This window comes from Oncorhynchus keta, chromosome 18 (assembly GCF_023373465.1).
Source record: "Oncorhynchus keta strain PuntledgeMale-10-30-2019 chromosome 18, Oket_V2, whole genome shotgun sequence".
Classification (NCBI taxonomy): Eukaryota; Metazoa; Chordata; class Actinopteri; order Salmoniformes; family Salmonidae; genus Oncorhynchus; species Oncorhynchus keta.
The window spans coordinates 38,920,387-38,944,790 of record NC_068438.1 but is presented as its reverse complement, the minus strand read 5'-3'; positions in this window follow the sequence as shown (position 1 = coordinate 38,944,790).

Sequence of the window (24,404 nt, the reverse complement as noted above, 5' to 3'; positions counted from 1 at the left end):
GGTAGGGCAGGGGCTTGTGAGTGGGTATGGAAGGGGGTTGTGAGTGGGTAGGTAAGGGGTTGTGAGTGGGTAGGGAAGGGGTTGTGAGTGGGTAGGGAGGGGTTGTGAGTGGGTAGGGAAGGGGGTTGTGAGTGGGTAGGGTAGGGGGTTGTGAGTGGGTAGGGTAGTGGGTTGTGAGTGGGTAGGGAAGGGGGTTGTGAGTGGGTAGGGAAGGGGGTTGTGAGTGGGTAGAGAAGGGGGTTGTGAGTGGGTAGGGCAGGGGGTTGTGAGTGGGTAGGGTAGTGGGTTGTGAGTGGGTAGGGAGGGGTTGTGAGTGGGTAGGGAAGGGGGTTGTGAGTGGGTAGAGACAGGGGGTTGTGACTGTGAGAGACTTCACTCACAGGTCTCATCTCTCTTCACATTATCTTCCTCTTCACTCCTAGTACTATGAAACACTGATGACAATACAGACTACAGTAACAAAAGCTCCATGGACGTCTGTCTGTGTGCCCCACACTGGTCAAACAGTTGGGACAGTTGCATGTGTGTGTGTGTGTGTGTACGTGTGCGTGTACGTGTGTGTGTGTGTGTGTGTGTGTGTGTGTGTGTGTGTGTGTGTGTGTGTGTGTGTGTGTGTGTGTGTGTGTGTGTGTGTGTGTGTGTGTGTAGTCCTACGAATCGCATGGTGAGGTTTCCTCGTAGGCCTCACTACTTGTGCTGCCAGAATTCACGCTGGATATAACGTGTGTGTGTGTGTGTGTGTGTCTGTTTGTGTGTGTGTGTGTGTGTGTGTGTGTGTTTGTGTGTGTCTGTTTGTGTGTGTGTGTGTGTGTATGTGAAACTGAAATGTAGCAGATCTTTGGGCTAGGCCAGCTGTTTTCCTTGGCCACGGTTCTGAGGCCCTGACACACATTTTAAAGAGTCTGGGGGGCAGGAGGGGGGAATGGGGGAGAGCAGCTGGCTGGAGGGAAAATGGGGGAGAGTAGTGGGCTGGAGGTGGGAATGGGGAGAGCAGCTGGCTGGAGGAAAATGGGGGAGAGTAGTGTGCTAGAGGGGGAATGGGGAGAGCAGTGTGATAGAAGGGGAATGGGGGAGAGGAGTGGGCGAGAGGGGAATGGGGAGAGGAATGGGCTAGAGGGTGAATGGGGAGAGGAGGTGGGCTGGAGAAATGGGGGAGAGGAGTGGGCTGGAGGGGAATGGGGGAGAGGAGTGGGCAGGAGGGGGAATGGGGGAGAGGAGTGGGCTGGAGGGGAATGGGGGGACAGGAGTGTGCTGGAGGGAATGGGGAGAGTGGTGTGCTAGAGGGGGAATGGGGAGAGGAGTGTGCTAGAAGGGGAATGGGGAGAGGAGTGGGCTGGAGGAATGGGGAGAGGAGTGTGCTAGAGTGGAGAATGGGGGAGAAGAATGGGCTGGAGGTGGAAATGGGGGAGAGCAGTGTGCTAGAGGGGGAATGGGGGAGGAGTGTGCTAGAGGGGAATGGGGGAGAGGAGTGTGCTAGAGGGGGAATGGGGAGAGGGGTGGGAGGGGGATGTGGGAGAGAGTGTGCTCGAGGGGAATGGGGGAGAGCAGCTGGCTGGAGGGGTGAATGGGGGAGAGCAGTATGCTGGAGGTGGGAATGGGGGAGAGGAGTGGGCTAGAGGGGAATGGGGAGAGGAGTTGGCTGGAGGGGAATGGGGAGAAGGAGTGTGCTAGAGGGGAATGGGGGAGAGGAGTGGGCTGGAGGGGGAATGGGGGAGAGTAGTGTGCTAGAGGGGAATGGGGAGAGCAGTGTGCTAGAGGGGAATGGGGAGAGGAGTGGGCTGGAGGGAATGGGGAGAGGAGTGTGCTAGAGGGGAATGGGGAGAGGAGTGTGCTAGAGGGGAATGGGGAAGGAGTGGGCTGGAGGGGCATGGGGAGAGTAGTGTGCTAGAGGGGGAATGGGGAGAGGGGTGTGCTAGAGGGGGATGTGGGAGAGGGAGTGTGCTCGAGGGGAATGGGGGAGAGCAGCTGGCTGGAGGGTGAATGGGGGAGAGCAGTATGCTGGAGGTGGGAATGGGGGAGAGGAGTGGGCTAGAGGGGGGAATGGGGAGAGGAGTTGGCTGGAGGGGGGAATGGGGGAGAGGGAGTGTGCTAGAGGGGGAATGGGGAGAGGAGTGGGCTGGAGGGGAATGGGGGAGAGTAGTGTGCTAGAGGGGGGAATGGGGGAGAGCAGTGTGCTAGAGGGGAATGGGGAGAGGAGTGGGCTGGAGGGGAATGGGGGAGAGGAGTGTGCTAGAGGGGGGAATGGGGAGAGGAGTGTGCTAGAGGGGGAATGGGGGAGAGGAGTGGGCTGGAGGGGGCATGGGGGGAGAGTAGTGTGCTAGAGGGCATGGGGAGAAGTAGTGTGCGAGAGGGGGCATGGGGGAGAGTAGTGTGCTAGAGGGGGAATGGGAGAAGGAGTGTGCTAGAGTGGAGAATGGGGGAGAGGAAGGGAGTGGCTGGAGGTGGGAATGGGGGAGAGCAGTGTGCTGGAGGGAATGGGGGAGAGGAGTGGGCTGGAGGGAATGGGGAGAGGGAATGGGGGAGAGCAGTGTGCTAGAGGGGGAATGGGGAGAGGTGGCTAGAGGGGAATGGGGAGAGAGGAGTGTGCTAGAGGGAATGGGGAGAGGAGTGTGCTAGAGGGGGATTAGGGAGAGGAGTGGGCTGGAGGGGAATGGGGGAGAGGTATGCTAGAGGGGGGAATGGGGGAGAGGAGTGTGCTAGAGGGGCAATGGGAGAGAGGAGTGGGCTGGAGGGGGGAATGGGGGAGAGTAGTGTGCTAGAGGGAGGCATGGGGGAGAGTAGTGTGCTAGAGGGGGGCATGGGGGAGAGTAGTGTGCTAGAGGGGGGAGTGGGGGAGAGGAGTGTGCTAGGGTGGAGAATGGGGGAGAGAATGGGCTGGAGGTGGGAATGGGGGAGAGGCAGTGTGCTAGAGGGGGAATGGGGAGAAGGAGTGTGCTAGAGGGGGGAATGGGGGAGAGGAGTGTGCTAGAGGGGAGAATGGGGGAGAGGAGTGTGCTAGAGGGGGAATGGGGGAGAGGAGTGTGCTAGAGGGGGAATGGGGGAGAGTAGTGTGCTAGAGGGGAATGGGGGAGAGGAGTGGGCTAGAGGGGGGAATGGGGAGAAGAGTGGGCTGGAGGGGGGAATGGGGGAGAGGAGTGGGCTGGAGGGGGAATGGGAGAGCAGTTTGCTAGAAGGGGGAATGGGGAGAGGAGCTGGAGGGGAATGGGAAGGAAGAGGTAGGGGGGAATGGGGAGAGCAGTGGCTGGGGGAATGGGGAGAGGTGGGCTGGAGGGGGAATGGGGGAGAGGAGTGGGCTGGAGGGGGAATGGGGAGAGCAGTGTGCTAGAAGGGGGAATGGGGAGAGGAGGGGCTGGAGGGGGGAATGGGGGAGAGGAGTGGGCTGGAGGGGGAATGGGGAGAAGAGTGGGCTGGAGGGGAATGGGGGAGAGTAGTGTGCTAGAGGGGGAATGGGGAGAGGAGTGGGCTGGAGGGGGAATGGGGGAGGAGTGGGCTGGAGGGGGAATGGGGAGAGCAGTGTGCTAGAAGGGGGAATGGGGAGAGGAGTGGGCTAGAGGGGGAATTGGGGGAGAGGAGTGGGCGGGAGGGGGAATTGGGGAGAGGAGTGGGCTGGAGGGGAGAATGGGGAGAGCAGTGTGCTAGAGGGGAGAATGGGGGGAGGAGTGGGCTAGAGGGGGAATGGGGAGAGGAGTGGGCTAGAGGGGGAATGGGGGCGAGGAGTGGGCTAGAGGGGGAATGGGGGAGAGAGGGGCTGGAGGGGGGAATGGGAGAGAGGAGTGTGCTAGAGTGGAGAATGGGGAGAGGAATGGGCTGGAGGTGGAAATGGGGGAGAGCAGTGTGCTGGAGGGGGAATGGGGGAGAGGAGTGTGCCAGAGGGGAGAATGGGGGAGAGGAGTGTGCTCGAGGGGGATGGGGGAGAGGGGTGTGCTAGAGGGGGGAATGGGGGAGAGGATTGTGCTAGAAGGGGGAATGGGGAGATGAGTGTGCTAGAGGGGGAATGGGGAGAGGAGTGTGCTCGATGGGGGAATGGGGAGAGCAGCTGGCTGGAGGGTGACTGGGGAGAGCAGTGGGCTGGAGGGGGGAATGGGGAGAGGGGGGAATGGGGGAGAGCAGTGTGCTACAGGGGGAATGGGGAGAGGAGTGGGCTAGAGGGGGAATGGGGGGAGAGGAGTGGGCGAGAGGGGGAATGGGGAGAGGAGGGCTAGAGGGGGAATGGGGGGCGAGGAGGGGCTAGAGGGGGAATGGGGGAGAGGAGTGTGCTAGAGTGGAGAATGGGGAGAGGAATGGGCTGGAGGTGGAATGGGGAGAGCAGTGTGCTAGAGGGGGAAATGGGGGAAAGGAGTGTGCTAGAGGGGGGAATGGGGGAGAGGAGTGTGCTAGAGGGGGGAATGGGGAGAGGAGTGTGCTAGAGGGGAATGGGGAGAGGAGTGGGCTGGAGGGGGGAATGGGGAGAGGAGTGTGCTAGAGGGGGAATGGGGAGAGGAGTGGACTGGAGGGGGAATTTTGGGAGAGGAGTGTGCTAGAGGGGGGCATGGGGAGAGTAGTGTGCTAGAGGAGGGCATGGGGGAGGGTAGTGTGCTAAAGGGTGAATGTGGGAGAGGTGTGTGCTAGAGTGGAGAATGCGGGAGAGGAATGGGCTGGAGGTGGAATGGGGAGAGCAGTGTGCTAGAGGGGGGAATGGGGAGAGGAGTGAGCTAGAGGGGGAATTGGGGATAGGAGTGTGCTAGAGGGGGAATGGGGAGAGGATTGTGCTAGAGGGGGAATAGGGAGAGGAGTGTGCTAAGCGGGGGAATGGGGGAGAGGAGTGTGCTAGAGGGGGAATGGGGAGAGGAGGGGCTGGAGGGGGAATGGGGAGAGGAGTGTGCTAGAGGGGGAATGGGGAGAGGAGTGTGCTAGAGGGGGAATGGGGAGAGGAGGGCTGGAGGGGGGAATGGGGGAGAGGAGTGTGCTGTAGGGAGAACGGGGAGAGCAGTGGGCTGTAGGGAGAGTGGGGAGAGCAGTGGGCTGTAGGGAGAATGGGGAGAGCAGTGGGCTGTAGGGAGAAAGGGGGGAGCAGTGGGCTGTAGGGAGAAGGGGGAGAGCAGTGGGCTGAAAGGGGGAGCAGTGGGCTGTAGGGAGAATGGGGAGAGCAGTGGGCTGTAGGGAGAACGGGGAGAGCAGTGAGCTGTAGGGAGAATGGGGAGAGCAGTGGGCTGTAGGGAGAACGGGGAGAGCAGTGAGCTGTAGGGAGAATGGGGAGAGCAAGAATGGGGAGAGCAGTGTGCTGTAGGGAGAATGGGGAGAGCAGTGGGCTGTAGGGAGAATGGGGAGAGCGGTGGGCTGTAGGAAGAATGGGGAGAGCAGTGTGCTGTAGGGAGAATGGGGAGAGCAGTGGGCTGTAGGGAGAATGGGAGAAATGTGAGCTGGAAGGTGTTGGGGAGGTGAGGGGGTGTGTGACGGGGGGATCCAGACCCCATCTCAGGTTCCCAGAGCCGGCCAACCATGACAGAGGAGCCATGGGGAAAGCGGGTTAGGAGTTGAAGGAGGGGTGTGTGTGTGCTTCGAAGTTTTGCACCGGAGCCAATCGGTGTGAGTGTGTATGTGTGGAACCTTCTCTGACCCCTGTCTGGTTGAGAGATGGTATCTATCAAGGTAATAACGTGTTTCACACTAAACAGGGAAAGCCGGAGACAGGGGATGTGCGTGTGTGAGGGAGGGAGGAAGGCTTTATGGAGGGAGAGGGAGCAACAGAACAGTTTGATACGAGTCACTTAACCTCCTTTACTGAGCTGCTTTACAGTAACTCTGGAATGGGTCTTAGTGTACAAGAATGCCATTTATTGGAGGTTTAGCGTTAGACCTAATGTATAGAATGATATGTGTGTTTTGGCTTTCTAGAACGTGATTTAACGTTCTAGAACGTGCTTTAGCATATAGCCTAAGAATGTGCCTTGCCTTCTAGAATTACATTTTAGTTATTTACCAGACACTCTTGTCCAGAGCGACTTACAGGAGCAATTAGGGTTAAGTGCCTTGCTCCAGGGCACATCGACAGATTTGTTTCTCCTTGTCGGCTCGCAGATCCGAACCAGCTTCTTCAATCAAATTTTACTGGTCTTGACATGAGCACTCATGACTATTTATGAATCCTCTGGGTTATGTGCTTTATGCATAAACACTGATGAATTACAATACACTCCTCTCATCAACATCACCAGTTTTCTTTGGACTAAATGTTTACAGAGGAAGTTAAGTCCGTAACTAAGGAAACAGAGAAGAGAATAAGACTGTAGCTTGTTGGGCTGCTGGACTGGCTCCAGTGACTTTCCCCTTCTGTGTTGTTGAGGCTGAGGCAGACTGGACTGGACCGGTCCAAGGGGAAGTTGTGTGATTCTATTCCCTTCTGTGTTGTTGTTCAGGCTGAGGCAGACTGGACTGGACCGGTCCAAGGGGAAGTTGTGTGATTCTATCCCCTTCTGTGTTGTTGTTGAGGCTGAGGCAGACTGGACTGGACCGGTCCAAGGGGAAGTTGTGTGATTCTATCCCCTTCTGTGTTGTTGTTGAGGCTGAGGCAGACTGGACTGGACCGGTCCAAGGGGAAGTTGTGTGATTCTATCCCCTTCTGTGTTGTTGAGGCTGAGGCAGACTGGACTGGACCGGTCCAAGGGGAAGTTGTGTGATTCTATCCCCTTCTGTGTTGTTGTTGAGGCTGAGGCAGACTGGACTGGACCGGTCCAAGGGGAAGTTGTGTGATTCTATCCCCTTCTGTGTTGTTGTTGAGGCTGAGGCAGACTGGACTGGACCGGTCCAAGGGGAAGTTGTGTGATTCTATTCCCTTCTGTGTTGTTGTTGAGGCTGAGGCAGACTGGACTGGACCGGTCCAAGGGGAAGTTGTGTGATTCTATCCTCTTCTGTGTTGTTGTTGAGGCTGAGGCAGACTGGACTGGAGCGGTCCAAGGGGAAGTTGTGTGATTCTATCCCCTTCTGTGTTGTTGAGGCTGAGGCAGACTGGACTGGAGCGGTCCAAGGGGAAGTTGTGTGATTCTATCCCATTCTGTGTTGTTGTTGAGGCTGAGGCAGACTGGACTGGACTGGAAGTTGTGTGATTCCCCCTTCTGTGTCTGAGGCAAGGGGGTCCAAGGGGAAGTTGTGTGATTCTATCCCCTTCTGTGTTGTTGAGGCTGAGGCAGACTGGACTGGACCGGTCCAAGGGGAAGTTGTGTGATTCTATCCCCTTCTGTGTTGTTGAGGCTGAGGCAGACTGGACTGGACCGGTCCAAGGGGAAGTTGTGTGATTCTATTCCCTTCTGTGTTGTTGAGGCTGAGGCAGACTGGACTGGACCGGTCCAAGGGGAAGTTGTGTGATTCTATCCCCTTCTGTGTTGTTGTTGAGGCTGAGGCAGACTGGACTGGACCGGTCTAAGGGGAAGTTGTGTGATTCTATTCCCTTCTGTGTTGTTGTTGAGGCTGAGGCAGACTGGACTGGACTGGTCCAAGGGGAAGTTGTGTGATTCTATCCCCTTCTGTGTTGTTGTTGAGGCTGAGGCAGACTGGACTGGACCGGTCCAAGGGGAAGTTGTGTGATTCTATCCTCTTCTGTGTTGTTGAGGCTGAGGCAGACTGGACTGGACCGGTCCAAGGGGAAGTTGTGTGATTCTATCCTCTTCTGTGTTGTTGAGGCTGAGGCAGACTGGACTGGACCGGTCCAAGGAATTCTATCCCCTTCTGTGTGGATTCTGATTCTATCCTCTTCCTGAGGCTTCTGTGTTGTTCTATTCCCTTCTGAGGCTGAGGCAGACTGGACTGGACCGGTCAAGGGGAAGTTGTGTGATTCTATCCCCTTCTGTGTTGTTGAGGCTGAGGCAGACTGGACTGGACCGGTCCAAGGGGAAGTTGTGTGATTCTATTCCCTTCTGTGTTGTTGAGGCTGAGGCAGACTGGACTGGACCGGTCAGGGGAAGTTGTGTGATTCTGAGGCTGAGACTGGACTGGACCGGTCCAAGGGGAAGTTGTGTGATTCTATCCTGAGGCTTCTGTGTTGTTGTTCTATCCCCTTCTGTGTTGTTGAGGCTGAGGCAGACTGGACTGGCAGACTGTGTTGTTGAGGCTGAGGCAGACTGGACTGGACTCCAAGGGGAAGTTGTGTGATTCTATCCCCTTCTGTGTTGTTGTTGAGGCTGAGGCAGACTGGACTGGACCGGTCCAAGGGGAAGTTGTGTGATTCTATTCCCTTCTGTGTTGTTGTTGAGGCTGAGGCAGACTGGACTGGACCGGTCCAAGGGGAAGTTGTGTGATTCTATCCCCTTCTGTGTTGTTGAGGCTGAGGCAGACTGGACTGGACTGGTCCAAGGGGAAGTTGTGTGATTCTTTCCCCTCGTCGTCAGTTCATAAACAGCTTGGCAGATGTGATGTGGCTGGACTGTGGAGCTCGTTAGTGTCACGAACCAAGGGATTGTTAATGAATGATAATCATTACTAAATAGATTCCCAACAACCTGGGAACACTCCCAGAACATTAGATAAGATTCCCATTAAGTTCTAGGTAGGGTTTTTATCTAACGTTCGGATGATAACATCCCCGAAACATTCAAAGAACTTGATTTTGATTTTTCAGATTAAAAAAATAAAATAAAATATCTTTGGAATGTTCTACTAAACATTCACTAAAATGTTGTGCACATCTATACCAACCACCACAGAACATTCCCCAAACATTCTCATTAGTTTTCCAGGTAATGTAATAACACAATGTACCAGTGATGTTTTTACAACATACTGCCGCAACAAAAATGTGAGAGCAACGGTCTGGGAATGTTCTATACAAACATTGTATAATCTTCAGCACCACTGGACAGTTTTTGTGTTATGAGAACATTTGCCGCAACATAACGAATGTCCTGGGCCTCCAACATGGCTGCTCTCTGAGCTGTCTACTGGGTGTGACTGCCAGCAGCAGAATGGACAGACGAGGGATAGATGGATTAACAAATCAATGCATGAAGAGTCTGTCTGTCATATTCAAGGAGGTATACCACCAGGGAGAGGGTGTGAGGGTGATTTGGTCTCTTCCTTCATTGATGGACCCTTCCTTCCCACAATGGACCCACAGTGATACATGGCTTCAAGCTGAAGATGTGTGTTTGTTCTACCTCTGCTCTCTGCCACAAATGGTATTCCAGAGCTTCCCCTGTCCCGTCGGAGTGGGGAGAAACTGGGAATCTGGCACCGAACCCGTTCTCTCCCGTTCTCTCTCTCTCTCTCTCTCTCTCTCTCTCTCTCTCTCTCTCTCTCTCTCTCTCTCTCTCTCTCTCTCTCTCCTCCTCCTCCTCCTCCTCCTCCTCCTTCTTGCTGCGAACAGGTTGGGAGGTCACATCAGGGTGTGTTTGTTGTCCAGGAGAGTACAAGGTGAGAACAGACAGCTGGACTACTCTACACCTATACACATCATACCTAGCAGGACACACACACACACACACACACACACACACACACACACACACACACACACACACACACACACACACACACACACACACACACACACACACACACACACACACACACACACACACACACACACACACACACACACACACACACACACACACACACACACACACACACACACACACTCCATAGAGAGCAGACATACATGTAGTACACAGTCAATATGCAGCCACAGCAGGAACCTTTCAGAGCCCATTACTCTAGCTGTGTGTGTGTATGAACTGCAGGCATCAGGCCTGATTCAACCTGACAAATAGCCAAGTTTCCCCATTTCTCATGCCCTTTCTTATTCCTCCTCTACTTGGCTTCTTATTCTCCCTGTTGGATTTGTACAACACACACCTCCTATTACACACCCCATTTCCTGTGGGTGTACTGCATGATTGTGCTTGCGTGTGTGTATGTGCGTGCGTGTGTGTGCATGTGTTGTGTGTTGTGTCAGATGTTTTATGGGGTGGTGAAATATGAGGTGAGACAAAGCGTCCCTCTGTGTGTTGTTGGAAGTAACTTTTCTAATTCCAGAGAAACAGTTGCACAGTAAATCTGAACATTAAACAGCTCTGAAAGTTGTTCAGCCCCTCTCCAGGGCTGACCAACAAAGGCAGGTTGTGTTCCAAAGACAGAGAGAACAAGTTTGATGTGTTACCCAATAGTAACTCTTTATCTTATCCTTCTCCTCTCTCTCTCTCTCTCTCTCTCTCTCTCTCTCTCTCTCTCTCTCTCTCTCTCTCTCTCTCTCTCTCTCTCTCTCTGTCTCTCTCTCTCTCTCTCTCTCTCTCTCTCTCTCTCTCTCTCTCTCTCTCCCTGTCTCTCTCCCTCTCTCTCTCTCCTGTCTCTCTCTCTCTCTCTCCCTCTTTCTTTCTTCTCCTCTCTCTCTCTCTCTCTCTCTCTCTCTCTCTCTCTCTCTCTCTCTCTCTCTCTCTCTCTCTCTCTCTCTCTCTCTCTCTCTCTCCCTGTCTCGCTCTCTCTCTCTCTCCCTCTCTTTCTTTCTCTCTCTCCTCTCTCTCTCTCCCTGTCTCGCTCTCTCTCCCTCTCTCTTTCTTTCTCTCTCTCTCTCTCCTCTCTCTCTTTCTCTCTCAGTAATGTACAGTACAGTAAACATTACACTGTAATTATGTCTGTAAACATATGTCTATATACAGTGTTGTAACGATGTGCAAATTGTCCCAAAAAATAAACATCTCTCTCTCTCCCTGTCAATTCAATTTAGATGTTCAATTCAATGTAAATGCTTTATTGGCATGGGAAACATATGTTCACATTTCCAAAGCAAGTGTACGGGAAAATAAATAAACATAAATATACTGTAGGTTGTATTTACAATGGCGTTTGTTCTTCATTGGTTGTCATTTTCTTGTGCCAACAGGTCACAAATCTTGTGCTGTGATGACACTGCTATCCAAAAGATATGGCAGTTCATCAGTTGCTGTCCTGTGGCTCTGTGGGGTCTGTTTGTGTTTGTGAACAGAGCCCCAGTACCAGCTGGCTTAGGGGACTCCTCTCCAGGTTTATTTCTTTGAAGTTGATGGCTTTTTAGGGAAGTTTTGGGAATCTCTTCCTTTTAGGTGGTTGTACAATTTAACGGCACTATTCTGGATTTTTATCATTAGCGGGTATCGGTCTAATTCTGCTCTGCATGCATTATTTGTTGTTTTACGTTTTACATGGGGGACATTTTGTGCAGAATTCTGCATGCAGAGTTAGAATTTGGTGTTTGTCTCAATTTGTGAATTCTTGGTTGGTGAGCGGACCCCAGACCTCACAACCATAAAGGGCAAAGGGTTAAGTATTTTTAGCCAGATCCTAATTGGTATGTTGTATTTTATGTTCCTTTTGATGGCATAGAAGGCCCTTCTTGTTTCGTCTCTCAACTCGTTCACAGCTTTGTGTAAGTTACCTGTGGCGCTGATGTTTAGGCCAAGGTATGAATAGTTTTTTGTGTACTCTAGGGCAACGGTGTCTAGATGGATTTGTATTTGTGGATCTGGAGAATGGACATTTTTTGGAACACCATTATTTTAATCTTACTGAGATTTACTGTCAGGGCCCAGGTCTGACAGAATCTGTGCAGAAGATCTAGGTGCTGCTGTAGTTACTCCTTGGTTGGGGACAGAAGAACCAGATCATCAGCCAATAGTAGACTTTTGACTTCAGATTCTAATAGGGCGAGGCCGGGTGCTGCAGACTGTTCTAGTGCGCTTGTAAATGTGTTGATATATATGTTGAAGAGGGTAGGGCTTAACCTCTTGCTCCTACCTGGCACGCAGGCGTCCCATCTAGACATCTGGAAATGCAAATGCGCTACGCTAAATGCTAATAGCACTCGTTAAAACTCAAACGTTCATTAAAATACACATGCAGGGTACTGAATTAAAGCTACACTCGTTGTGAATCCAGGCAACAAGTCAGATTTTTAAAATGCTTTTCGGCGAAAGCATGAGAAGCTATTATCTGATAGCATGTAACACCCCAAAAGACCCGCAGGGGACGTAAACAAAATAATTAGCATAGTCGGCGCTACACAAACTGCACAAATAAAATATAAAACATTCATTACCTTTGACCATCTTCTTTGTTGGCACTCCTAGATGTCCCATAATCACTATTGGGTCTTTTTTTCCCGATTAAATCGGTCCATATATAGCCTAGATATCGATCTATGAAGACTGTGTGATCAACGAAAAAAATAGCGTCTTATAACGTAACGTCATTTTTTTTAATTAAAAAAGTTGACGATAAACTTTCACAAAACACTTCGAAATACTTTTGTAATGCAACTTTAGGTATTAGTAAACGTTAATAAGCGATCAAATTGATCACGAGTCGATGTGTAATTCTATAGCTGTACGTCTGGAAATAATGTCCGGGTAAATCTCAACCAAAATATCCGGTCGGAGACCTGAAGAAATGGGCTGTCTCTTCTTCGTTTGACCAAGAAACAAAGCCTAGGAAAATGACAAGACTGTTGACATCGTGTGGAAGCTGTAGGAATTGCAATCTCGGCTCCAGGTAATTTGCTTTCCCATAGACAATACATGCAAGCGGCGCATTGATATATTTTCCAATTTTCAGTGATCAGATTTTCCTGCGCTTTTCGATGAAACGCACATTCTATTATAGTCACAGCCGTGATTTAACCAGTTTTATAAATGTCTGAGTGTTTTCTATCCACACATACTAATCATATGCATATACTATATTCCTGGCATGAGCAGCAGGGTGCTGAAATGTTGCGTGATTTTTAACAGAATGTTCGAAAAAGTAGGGGGTAGGAGTAACAGGTTTTAAGCTGCATCCCTGTCTCCCCTCACATCCCTTTGGAAAGAAATGTGTGTGTTTTTTGCCTATTTTAACCGCACATTTCTTGTTTGTGTACATGGATTTTATAATGTCGTATGTTTTTCCACAAACACCACTTTCCATCAATTTGTATAGCAGACCCTCATGCCAAATTGTACATTGTTTTCACTGAGGAAACTTACAAGTCTGCTGTTAATGATGATGCAGCAAGGTTGCAGTTGATGCATGGGGCGGCAGGTAGCCTAGTAGTTAAAGCATTGGAGTTGGAACCTAAAGGTTGCAAGATCAAATCCCTTAGCTGACAAGGTAAAAATCTGCCATTCTGTTCCTGAACAAGGCAGTTAACCCACTGTTCCTTTGCCTTCATTGAAAATAAGAATTTGTTCTTAACTGACTTTCCTATTTAAATAAAGGTAAAAAAAAACATATTCCATAGTAGTTATTGGAGTTAAATTTGTCTCCACTTATGTGGATTGGGGGGGGGGATCAGGCCTTGGTTCCAAATATTGGGGAAGATGTCTAAGACTGATGTTGAAGAGTTTGAGTATTGCCAATTGGCATTTGTTGTCTGTTAAATGTTCTTATTTTATCACTTCATTGAGGATACCATCAACACCACAGGCCTTTTTGGGTTGAAGGGTTTCTATTTTATCCTGTAGTTCATTCAATGTAATTGGAAAATCCATTGGGTTCTGGTAGTCTTTTTTTCTGTATTGTTTTAATGATTCACCATAGTGAAGGCATAGGCTCAGGTTTTCTGGGTCTCTGTTTTTGATTGGATAGGTTTCTCAATTTCTTTCTTAGATTTTTACATTCTTCATCAAATAATTTGTCATTGTTGTTAATTTTCTTTGATTTTCTGTTTGAATTTTTTTTTATTTGATAGAGAAGCTGAGAGGTCAAATATACTGTTCAGATTTTCTATTGCCAAGTTTACACCTTCACTATCACAGTGGAACGTTTTGTCCAGGAAATTGTCTAAAAGGGGTTGAATTTGGTGTTGCCTCATTGGTTTTTGGTACGTTTCCCATCTACTTTCCCTACATCTATAGCATTTTATAGTATTCGGATTGTTTGGCTTTGATGCCTCATGATTGAGTATTGTTCTGTTCAAATAGACTGTGATTTTGCTGTGATCTGATAGTGGTGTCAGTGGGCTGACTGTGAACAATCTGAGAGACTCTGGGTTGAGGTCAGTGATAAAGTAGTCTACTGTACTACTGCCAAGGGATTAGCTATAGGTTTCCCTGCCATAGGAGTCCCCTCAAAGCCTACCATTGACTATGTACATACTGTCGTGACGTTGTATTAGTTAATGTGACGACTGTTGCTCATCGAATGATTAAAAGTTTCTAATTGTGTGATTTACTGAATCAAGCAATTATTAACTCATTAACCTGGGGCACCATGGGAAAATAAGTTTTTATTGAGAACTACTTTCCATTTAGCTTTGTCAGTACAGAAGATCTTAGCACACACGTTTGTGCTTGAAGGAATCCCAAATTCCAGGGTAGCCTAGTGGTGAGAGCGTTGGACTAGTAACTGAAAGGTTGCAAGTTCGAATCCCTGAGCTGACAAGGTACAAATCTGTCGTTCTGCCCCTGAACAGGCAGTTAACCCACTGTTCCTAGGCCATCATTGAAAATAAGAATTTGTTCTTAACCGACTTGCCTACAAAAGGAATATCAGAATATCAATTTTACAACAGCCGCTAATTAATCAGTTACCTCTACAATCTCATTCTGAACGTCGTATAGTCCGTGAATCTGCTCAGTCCCGCGTCTCACCAATGAGTTCGTTCCACACCAATCTTAGTTCAGTATTTATTTACTAGAAAGCTAAAATGATCATGAAAGATATACATACACAAAAACAAATTCTCGGCTATTGATTAGAACTTAGTATAACGGGCCAACACACTATGGTGCGTGTGACCCAAAATGGGGATTTAAAAGAGAGAGAAAAAGAGAAAGTACACGAGAGAAATATACATTTGGGTGAATTTGTCAGCTATGCTTATTCTAACCCTTGCCCCAAACTGCCGCTCTTATGGGTCAGAATATAAGGATGTAGTTACGTATGGAAGGTCTCTGTGGATTCTCCGCGTGGACCGTTCAGGCTGCTCAATGATACACTTCTCAGGCGCACCTCTCTGGTCGTCCTCATGATGTCAGTGTCCTTTTGGCTTCGGAGTCTGTTTCCTCGCCCTTGTTCTGGAAGGGCTCTTCTGAGGACAGGCAGCTCTGTAGCTCAGAGCTCATAGCGTAGGAATGAAGCAGTGTAGATACCACAATTCGACAAGAGATGGAGGCTAGGTGGTTCGACTTGAATTCACCTGCTTAGACACAGCTACGACACAGCTACTCATCCGTAGCTTGGGTAGAAAAATATTTCTTTGTCTTCAGACTTGTGTTGCGTTTTGGGTTCGTTGACTTTTTAGATCTTGGCTGCAGCTTGGGTCACTTAGTCTTATCTGTAAGGTTTTATACCCTCGTGTCAGAAGTGGGCGTATCCGCCTTTAGGGCAATTCTCTGGGCGTACCTAGTTAAGAGGCAAGGTCTAGATTTGACTCAAATACAATTTTAGACAACTAACTTCACATTTAATCTTTACCAAAACATTATCTTTGATTTGGACATTTTCCATACAACGTACAATGTATAAACATCAAACATATACTAGGTAAACTGTTGACATTACAATGTTTTCGTAATAACGTCATCTATTAACCTTTATAAACAAAACAAAAATTACATACATTTTCATATTCCATCTATCATCACGACCACCATTGTGGCTGATGGAAACCATTGTTCCAAAGTCCCTTTATTTCATGTTTAATGTTCTGAGGCTGGTTCTCCATAGTAACAAGACAAAAGGAATTTGTCTGTGGCCTAAGATTTACCAGAGGCTCGAGGGGTCATAAAACCCCCACATCTTCAGACCCCTAGATCTCTCCTCCTATGTTGGGGTTGAGAGATAATCTGTAGGGTTGTGGTCTCCTGTAACCTGACCTGATCAGGACAGTCATGACAATACCCAGCGTGCTGCATGGTTATGTTGTCGTAGTTGTACCTAGGGGGGCATATGTGGGAGCGAATGCTGTCACCTCCAGGTAGGTGTTTGTCCCCCTGTGTGCAGAGGGTGTCAGGTTCTTGTCCAGTTTTAGGATTTAGATCACCATAGTTAGTACATCTCCCTGGGCCTGGAAATGATTGATTTCCCCCGAAGGATGGAGAAGCTGTCTTAAATAAAGTATGGGGATTCTAGTGGGGGGATATAGGTAGCACACAGGAATACATTTTTCTCTGTGAAGATCATTTCCTTTTGAATTTCTAGTGAAATGTAAAATGTTCCTGTTTTGATTAATTTAATAGAGTGAGTTAAGTCTGCTGTGTACCAAATTTGCGTATCCCCTCAGTCCCTTTCCCATTTCACACCTGGTAGTTTGGTGGATGGGGCTAGTAGTAGACTGGCCACCGGGATATATCCCGGTTGGCTCGTCAATCTCTGGGCCGGTGGGCCGCATGCCTTATACATATTTTACAACTAATAAAAAGGTTAGCATAAGATTGAGCCAACCCACCCCTCCCCCCTTTCCTCCAGGCCAGTTGGACTATTTAAATGAACATCTATGCAACACTAACCTGCTGACCAGACTGGACACGTCGCGTGCGCGAGCATCGCAAAATCAATATAGAAATCCATGTTATTCAATTATTGCACTCACACTGCTCACGGGCGCCAAAGAGTGTCTGCGACGTCATTCCTATTTCTGACACAGATTGCACTGCAGGTCTGGCCTCTCCCATCTCCTCATTGGTTTATAGAAGCAGGTACCCACGTTCCATCTCCTCATTGGTTATACCCATGTGGGTGATTGAAAGACGAACTGTTTTGCCGGTAGTCGTGGTAATACAATGAAAGTTTAGATGCGATCACCATTGTTATGAGAATTATGTTCTCAATGTTCATAAACTGAACGTCAATTAAACTACTCTGTCTGTCACAAGAATTTGTAAGGTTCTTATTGAAATGAAACAGACAGAGGACAGTCTACAATAGACAACAAAGTTTATTTACAAGATCTCTACCATGCATATACAAAGATGGTTTATAACATTCTCTTAACCTACGCACATACATACACACTAACATTAGGATTTTCTCCTGAAGTCTCACCACAGTTTATTACCACTCAACTGACAGTTCCAGTTCCCCCCAGATACAGGAAACCTGGACGGGCTCTCCCAGTCCTATCTTATCTCCCCAGAGTTACAACCGGGTCAGTTCAAACCTCTTTGTTTTCTTTAGGCACACACATACATTCCTCTCTTCCCAGGTCCATGCTACATAAATCTTTCTTATGAACAAACATTATTTATCATTATAGAAAGACAGAGTGGAATTCAGTTAGTTATAGTTATACGTTAAATGTATAAATCATTTAGTCATTATTCATAAAATTCATAACACCATATAAGTGAAACGATGAAAAAGCCTGGAAGGAGGAGAGATGACTAGAAACGATTCGGTTGGCCGTTTTATTTGTGGATTAATTGTTGGAGTAGAGGTCCTTGCATTTCAGGTAAAATAACAACTCAATGTTTATATCCCAGGACAAATTAGCTAGCAACAGCAAGCTAGCTAAATAGGACAAATTAGCATTAGCTAGCAGGTTGAAGTTAAATTGCCATAAATGTTTAATGTTTTTCGACCTGTCCCCACATTAATGTCAATGGTTCAGAGTTTGTTTTGCTATTTTAACCTGAGTATCATGATCGCGTTTGGTCTGGGGGGGGCAAAATAGATTTATGCACGATAGCGCCGGATGACGCACGCGCGCAGTCAGTTTGGGTTCCGTGTTAGCCCCTTCCTCTTGTCTTGCTCACACTCACACATTGACAGTGACAGTGACAGCTCGACAACCTGTTACAACACAAAAAGGGAAAAGCAGAGTAAAAAACGTAAAGGTGGGGCTGAAAAGTTATGAGACAAAATAGTCAAAGGTCTTCACTCAAATGCAAGTAAATGTAAGAAACGAAGCCAACTTTTTCGGGAGTAGTAGTACTAGTACCACCGACGCCAACATCGAAGTGCTAGACTGGCAAGAGGAAGATGCCACAACACGGTTTGCGGGTAAAATATTAGATGGAGAGGACAGCGAAGCCAAAGATAGTGCAGCCGATGAGGTAGATATGTGTCGTGGAAATTTCCTCTATTTACCAAATCATGAGAGCAAACCACACACAAGTCAGAGTTAGTTATCAAAGTCCATCTTTAATTATATGAGCTCTATCACAACCCTGTGACTCTCAGATCAATTCAGTGTCTATCAATGAATTCTCTGAGAGTCCCTTCCACGTTGCAACTGAGATCCTTTAATAGCAAAGACACACATAGCTAGACAGCATAAATATAATTTATCGTTCAGCTTTGTCTCCTAAACTATGTTCTCTTCTCAAACTCAGAACCATAAACAAATCCTCCATATCAACAGCCATATATCAAATCCATCCTATCTTGACAAGATCACAGAGACACATTGACTGGCACACAGACATTGTGGAGCCACGAGATACACGCTTGACCTCTCCCCTCTCTCCGGCCCAAACAACTTAGTCTTGACATAGAACAGATAACTGCAACCCCGCCACAGTATTATACAAAAATAACATTCTGATGAGAAGGAACTTACAAACATATGATGAAAATAAAACATCTTACCTATGTTACCAACCAATTCTGATTATTCCCCAACATATGTCAAATCAAATCGAAGTTTATTTGTCAAGTGCGCCGAATTCAACTTCGACCTTACAGAGAAATGCTTACAAATGTGCCTAAATGTGTTATATCAGAACAGATGATATATCAGAATTTATGAGGGAAATGCAAATACTATTGGTCAGCCACAGCTGTGTAAATGTACCAGAAAGAAAGAGTTGAGGTAAAGACGTACAGTAACTGGTTTTTCAAATTTGACGCATAGCAAAACTCTGAATGCCTAGATTTCACTGTCTTGTGGGAATGTTGTGGGAAATGGCAATCACTTGAGAATCACTGATTTGTTGGATAATTTCACTTAGCTAGAAAAAGCATTTTAATTAGATTCTGATTGCTTTTGCCTTGTTGCTCTAAACACTAAACTGTATTAGACACATATAAACGTTAATTAGATAATTATATTTCATGTCTATAGGGCCATTGGTTGCAAATAGTATACATATTGTAAATCCAATCAAGTCCTTTCCCTCAAATTCATATTTTGTGCGGGAGAATATTGAAATGAAAACAAGGGGAGACAGAGAGCTGTTTTTAAGCGCAGGACGCAGGAGGTGTTTATCGCAAAGGACCACAGGAGGAGGCAGGTAGCTGGGTCCAGGGGCAGGTAGAAGTTCATACACAGGGGTCCAAAAAGGGCAACAGTACAGGCAGGGAAAAGGCTAGTAATGTAGTCCGGGAGATTAGGCAATGGGTAGATAACAGGAAATCCGATAGACTAAAGTACAGGCAGGGAATAGGCAAAAGGCATCGTTAGTGAGGCATGCCAAACTATCATACACGGGAGGAGTAAATCATGGGAAAAACAGCGCTCCGAAAGAAGTGTCTCCCAAAACAAACAATACCTCACCGTGACGGGCTGCAAAGAACTGAGCTAAATAATGTTTGTAATGACATACAGGTGTGTGAACAGGTGATTAGAATTCAGGTGATTGGGATCTGGAGAGTGAGCTGCGTTCAGGGGATGTAGATGTTTGAGAGTGTGAGTTGGAAGCAGACGTTACAAATATGTCAACAGTGATTTATTAACTATGATCCTCATTGCCACGGTTCCTACCACTTAGCCTCTTGCTAGACATTGCATTGAAACTCATCATCGTGCCAACAGTCTGGTGTGAATGGCGAGTAAAGCCACACAAAAAAATGTGTTGTGTTGTTATTCATTCACGTGACCGGAAATAGTGAGGCTGCTGCTGTGTGTTTGTAGTTTTTCAAAATTGGGCATTTATTCGTTTTTTATTTTACCTTTTTTTAACCAGGCAAGTCAGTTAAGAACAAATTCTTATTTTCAATGATGGCCTAGGATCAGCGGGTTAACTGCCTGTTCAGGGGCAGAACGACAGATTTGTACCTTGTCAGCTCAGGGGTTTGAACTTGCAAACTTTCGGTTACTAGTCCAACGCTCTAACCACTAGGCTACTCTGCCGCCCCAATTTATATATTATTTTATTAATCTCCAGGATGATGACAGGCCCAGTCTAGTTTCAGTGGAAGTGGGCATTGAGGTTGATGACAGGCCCAGTCTAGTTTCAGTGGAAGTGAGCATTGAGGTTGATGACATGCCCAGTCCAGTGTCAGTAGAAGAGAGGATCTTTGGGGTTGAAGACAGGACCAGTCCAGTTTCAGTAGAAGAGAGGATCTTTGGGGTTGATGACAGGACCAGTCCAGTTTCAGTAGAAGAGAGGATCTCTGGGGTTGATGACAGGCCCAGTCCAGTGTCAGTAGAAGAGAGGATCTTTGGGGTTGATGACAGGACCAGTCCAGTGTCAATAGAAGAGAGGATCTCTGGGGTTGAAGACAGGACCAGTCCAGTTTCAGTAGAAGAGAGGATCTTTGGGGTTGATGACAGGACCAGTCCAGTTTCAGTAGAAGAGAGGATCTCTGGGGTTGATGACAGGACCAGTCCAGTTTCAGTAGAAGAGAGGATCTCTGGGGTTGATGACAGGACCAGTCCAGTTTCAGTAGAAGAGAGGATCTCTGGGGTTGATGACAGGACCAGTCCAGTTTCAGTAGAAGAGAGGATCTCTGGGGTTGATGACAGGACCAGTCCAGTGTCAGTAGAAGAGAGGATCTTTGGGGTTGATGACAGGACCAGTCCAGTTTCAGTAGAAGAGAGGATCTCTGGGGTTGATGACAGGACCAGTCCAGTTTGAGCAGAAGAGAGGATCTCTGGGGTTGTTGACAGGCCCAGTCCAGTGTCAGTAGAAGAGAGGATCTCTGGGGTTGATGACAGGACCAGTCCAGTTTGAGCAGAAGAGAGGATCTCTGGGGTTGATGACAGGACCAGTCCAGTTTGAGCAGAAGAGAGGATCTCTGGGGTTGTTGACAGGCCCAGTCCAGTGTCAGTAGAAGAGAGGATCTCTGGGGTTGATGACAGGCCCAGTCCAGTTTGAGCAGAAGAGAGGATCTTTGGGGTTGAAGACAGGACCAGTCCAGTTTGAGCAGAAGAGAGGATCTCTGGGGTTGAAGACAGGACCAGTCCAGTTTGAGCAGAAGAGAGGATCTTTGGGGTTGATGACAGGACCAGTCCAGTTTCAGTAGAAGAGAGGATCTCTGGGGTTGTTGACAGGACCAGTCCAGTTTCAGTAGAAGAGAGGATCTTTGGAGTTGATGACAGGACCAGTCCAGTTTCAGTAGAAGAGAGGATCTTTGGTGTTGTTGACAGGACCAGTCCAGTGTCAATAGAAGAGAGGATCTCTGGGGTTGATGACAGGACCAGTCCAGTTTGAGCAGAAGAGAGGATCTTTGGGGTTGATGACAGGACCAGTCCAGTTTCAGTAGAAGAGAGGATCTTTGGGGTTGATGACAGGACCAGTCCAGTTTCAGTAGAAGAGAGGATCTTTGGGGTTGATGACAGGACCAGTCCAGTTTCAGTAGAAGAGAGGATCTCTGGGGTTGTTGACAGGACCAGTCCAGTTTCAGTAGAAGAGAGGATCTTTGGGGTTGATGACAGGACCAGTCCAGTGTCAATAGAAGAGAGGATCTCTGGGATTGAAGACAGGACCAGTCCAGTTTGAGCAGAAGAGAGGATCTCTGGGGTTGAAGACAGGACCAGTCCAGTTTGAGCAGAAGAGAGGATCTTTGGGGTTGATGACAGGACCAGTCCAGTTTCAGTAGAAGAGAGGATCTCTGGGGTTGTTGACAGGACCAGTCCAGTTTCAGTAGAAGAGAGGATCTTTGGAGTTGATGACAGGACCAGTCCAGTTTCAGTAGAAGAGAGGATCTTTGGTGTTGTTGACAGGACCAGTCCAGTGTCAATAGAAGAGAGGATCTCTGGGGTTGATGACAGGACCAGTCCAGTTTGAGCAGAAGAGAGGATCTTTGGGGTTGATGACAGGACCAGTCCAGTTTCAGTAGAAGAGAGGATCTTTGGGGTTGATGACAGGACCAGTCCAGTTTCAGTAGAAGAGAGGATCTTTGGGGTTGATGACAGGACCAGTCCAGTTTCAGTAGAAGAGAGGATCTCTGGGGTTGTTGACAGGACCAGTCCAGTTTCAGTAGAAGAGAGGATCTTTGGGGTTGATGACAGGACCAGTCCAGTGTCAATAGAAGAGAGGATCTCTGGGGTTGAAGACAGGACCAGTCCAGTTTGAGCAGAAGAGAGGATCTCTGGGGTTGAAGACAGGACCAGTCCAGTTTGAGCAGAAGAGAGGATCTTTGGGGTTGATGACAGGACCAGTCCAGTTTCAGTAGAAGAGAGGATCTCTGGGGTTGTTGACAGGACCAGTCCAGTTTCAGTAGAAGAGAGGATCTTTGGAGTTGATGACAGGACCAGTCCAGTTTCAGTAGAAGAGAGGATCTCTGGGGTTGATGACAGGACCAGTCCAGTTTCAGTAGAAGAGAGGATCTTTGGGGTTGATGACAGGCCCAGTCTAGTTTCAGCGGAAGTGAGCATTGAGGTTGATGACAGGCCCAGTCCAGTTTGAGCAGAAGAGAGGATCTCTGGGGTTGATGACAGGACCAGTCCAGTTTCAGTAGAAGAGAGGATCTTTGGGGTTGATGACAGGACCAGTCCAGTGTCAGTAGAAGAGAGGATCTCTGGGGTTGATGACAGGACCAGTCCAGTTTCAGTAGAAGAGAGGATCTTTGGGGTTGATGACAGGACCAGTCCAGTTTCAGTAGAAGAGAGGATCTCTGGGGTTGATGACAGGACCAGTCCAGTTTCAGTAGAAGAGAGGATCTTTGGGGTTGATGACAGGACCAGTCCAGTTTCAGTAGAAGAGAGGATCTCTGGGGTTGATGACAGGACCAGTCCAGTTTCAGTAGAAGAGAGGATCTTTGGGGTTGATGACAGGACCAGTCCAGTTTGAGCAGAAGAGAGGATCTCTGGGGTTGATGACAGGACCAGTCCAGTTTCAGTAGAAGAGAGGATCTTTGGGGTTGATGACAGGACCAGTCCAGTTTCAGTAGAAGAGAGGATCTTTGGGGTTGATGACAGGACCAGTCCAGTTTCAGTAGAAGAGAGGATCTCTGGGGTTGATGACAGGACCAGTCCAGTGTCAGTAGAAGAGAGGATCTCTGGGGTTGATGACAGGACCAGTCCAGTGTCAGTGATGACAGGACCAGTCCAGTGTCAGTAGAAGAGAGGATCTCTGGGGTTGATGACAGGACCAGTCCAGTTTGAGCAGAAGAGAGGATCTCTGGGGTTGATGACAGGACCAGTCCAGTTTCAGTAGAAGAGAGGATCTTTGGGGTTGAAGACAGGACCAGTCCAGTTTGAGCAGAAGAGAGGATCTCTGGGGTTGATGACAGGACCAGTCCAGTTTGAGCAGAAGAGAGGATCTTTGGGGTTGATGACAGGACCAGTCCAGTTTCAGTAGAAGAGAGGATCTTTGGGGTTGATGACAGGACCAGTCCAGTTTCAGTAGAAGAGAGGATCTTTGGGGTTGATGACAGGACCAGTCCAGTTTCAGTAGAAGAGAGGATCTCTGGGGTTGATGACAGGACCAGTCCAGTTTCAGTAGAAGAGAGGATCTTTGGGGTTGATGACAGGACCAGTCCAGTGTCAATAGAAGAGAGGATCTCTGGGGTTGAAGACAGGACCAGTCCAGTTTGAGCAGAAGAGAGGATCTCTGGGGTTGAAGACAGGACCAGTCCAGTTTGAGCAGAAGAGAGGATCTTTGGGGTTGATGACAGGACCAGTCCAGTTTCAGTAGAAGAGAGGATCTCTGGGGTTGTTGACAGGACCAGTCCAGTTTCAGTAGAAGAGAGGATCTTTGGAGTTGATGACAGGACCAGTCCAGTTTCAGTAGAAGAGAGGATCTCTGGGGTTGATGACAGGACCAGTCCAGTTTCAGTAGAAGAGAGGATCTTTGGGGTTGATGACAGGCCCAGTCTAGTTTCAGCGGAAGTGAGCATTGAGGTTGATGACAGGCCCAGTCCAGTTTGAGCAGAAGAGAGGATCTCTGGGGTTGATGACAGGACCAGTCCAGTTTCAGTAGAAGAGAGGATCTTTGGGGTTGATGACAGGACCAGTCCAGTGTCAGTAGAAGAGTGGATCTCTGGGGTTGATGACAGGACCAGTCCAGTTTCAGTAGAAGAGAGGATCTTTGGGGTTGATGACAGGACCAGTCCAGTTTCAGTAGAAGAGAGGATCTCTGGGGTTGATGACAGGACCAGTCCAGTTTCAGTAGAAGAGAGGATCTTTGGGGTTGATGACAGGACCAGTCCAGTTTCAGTAGAAGAGAGGATCTCTGGGGTTGATGACAGGACCAGTCCAGTTTCAGTAGAAGAGAGGATCTTTGGGGTTGATGACAGGACCAGTCCAGTTTGAGCAGAAGAGAGGATCTCTGGGGTTGATGACAGGACCAGTCCAGTTTCAGTAGAAGAGAGGATCT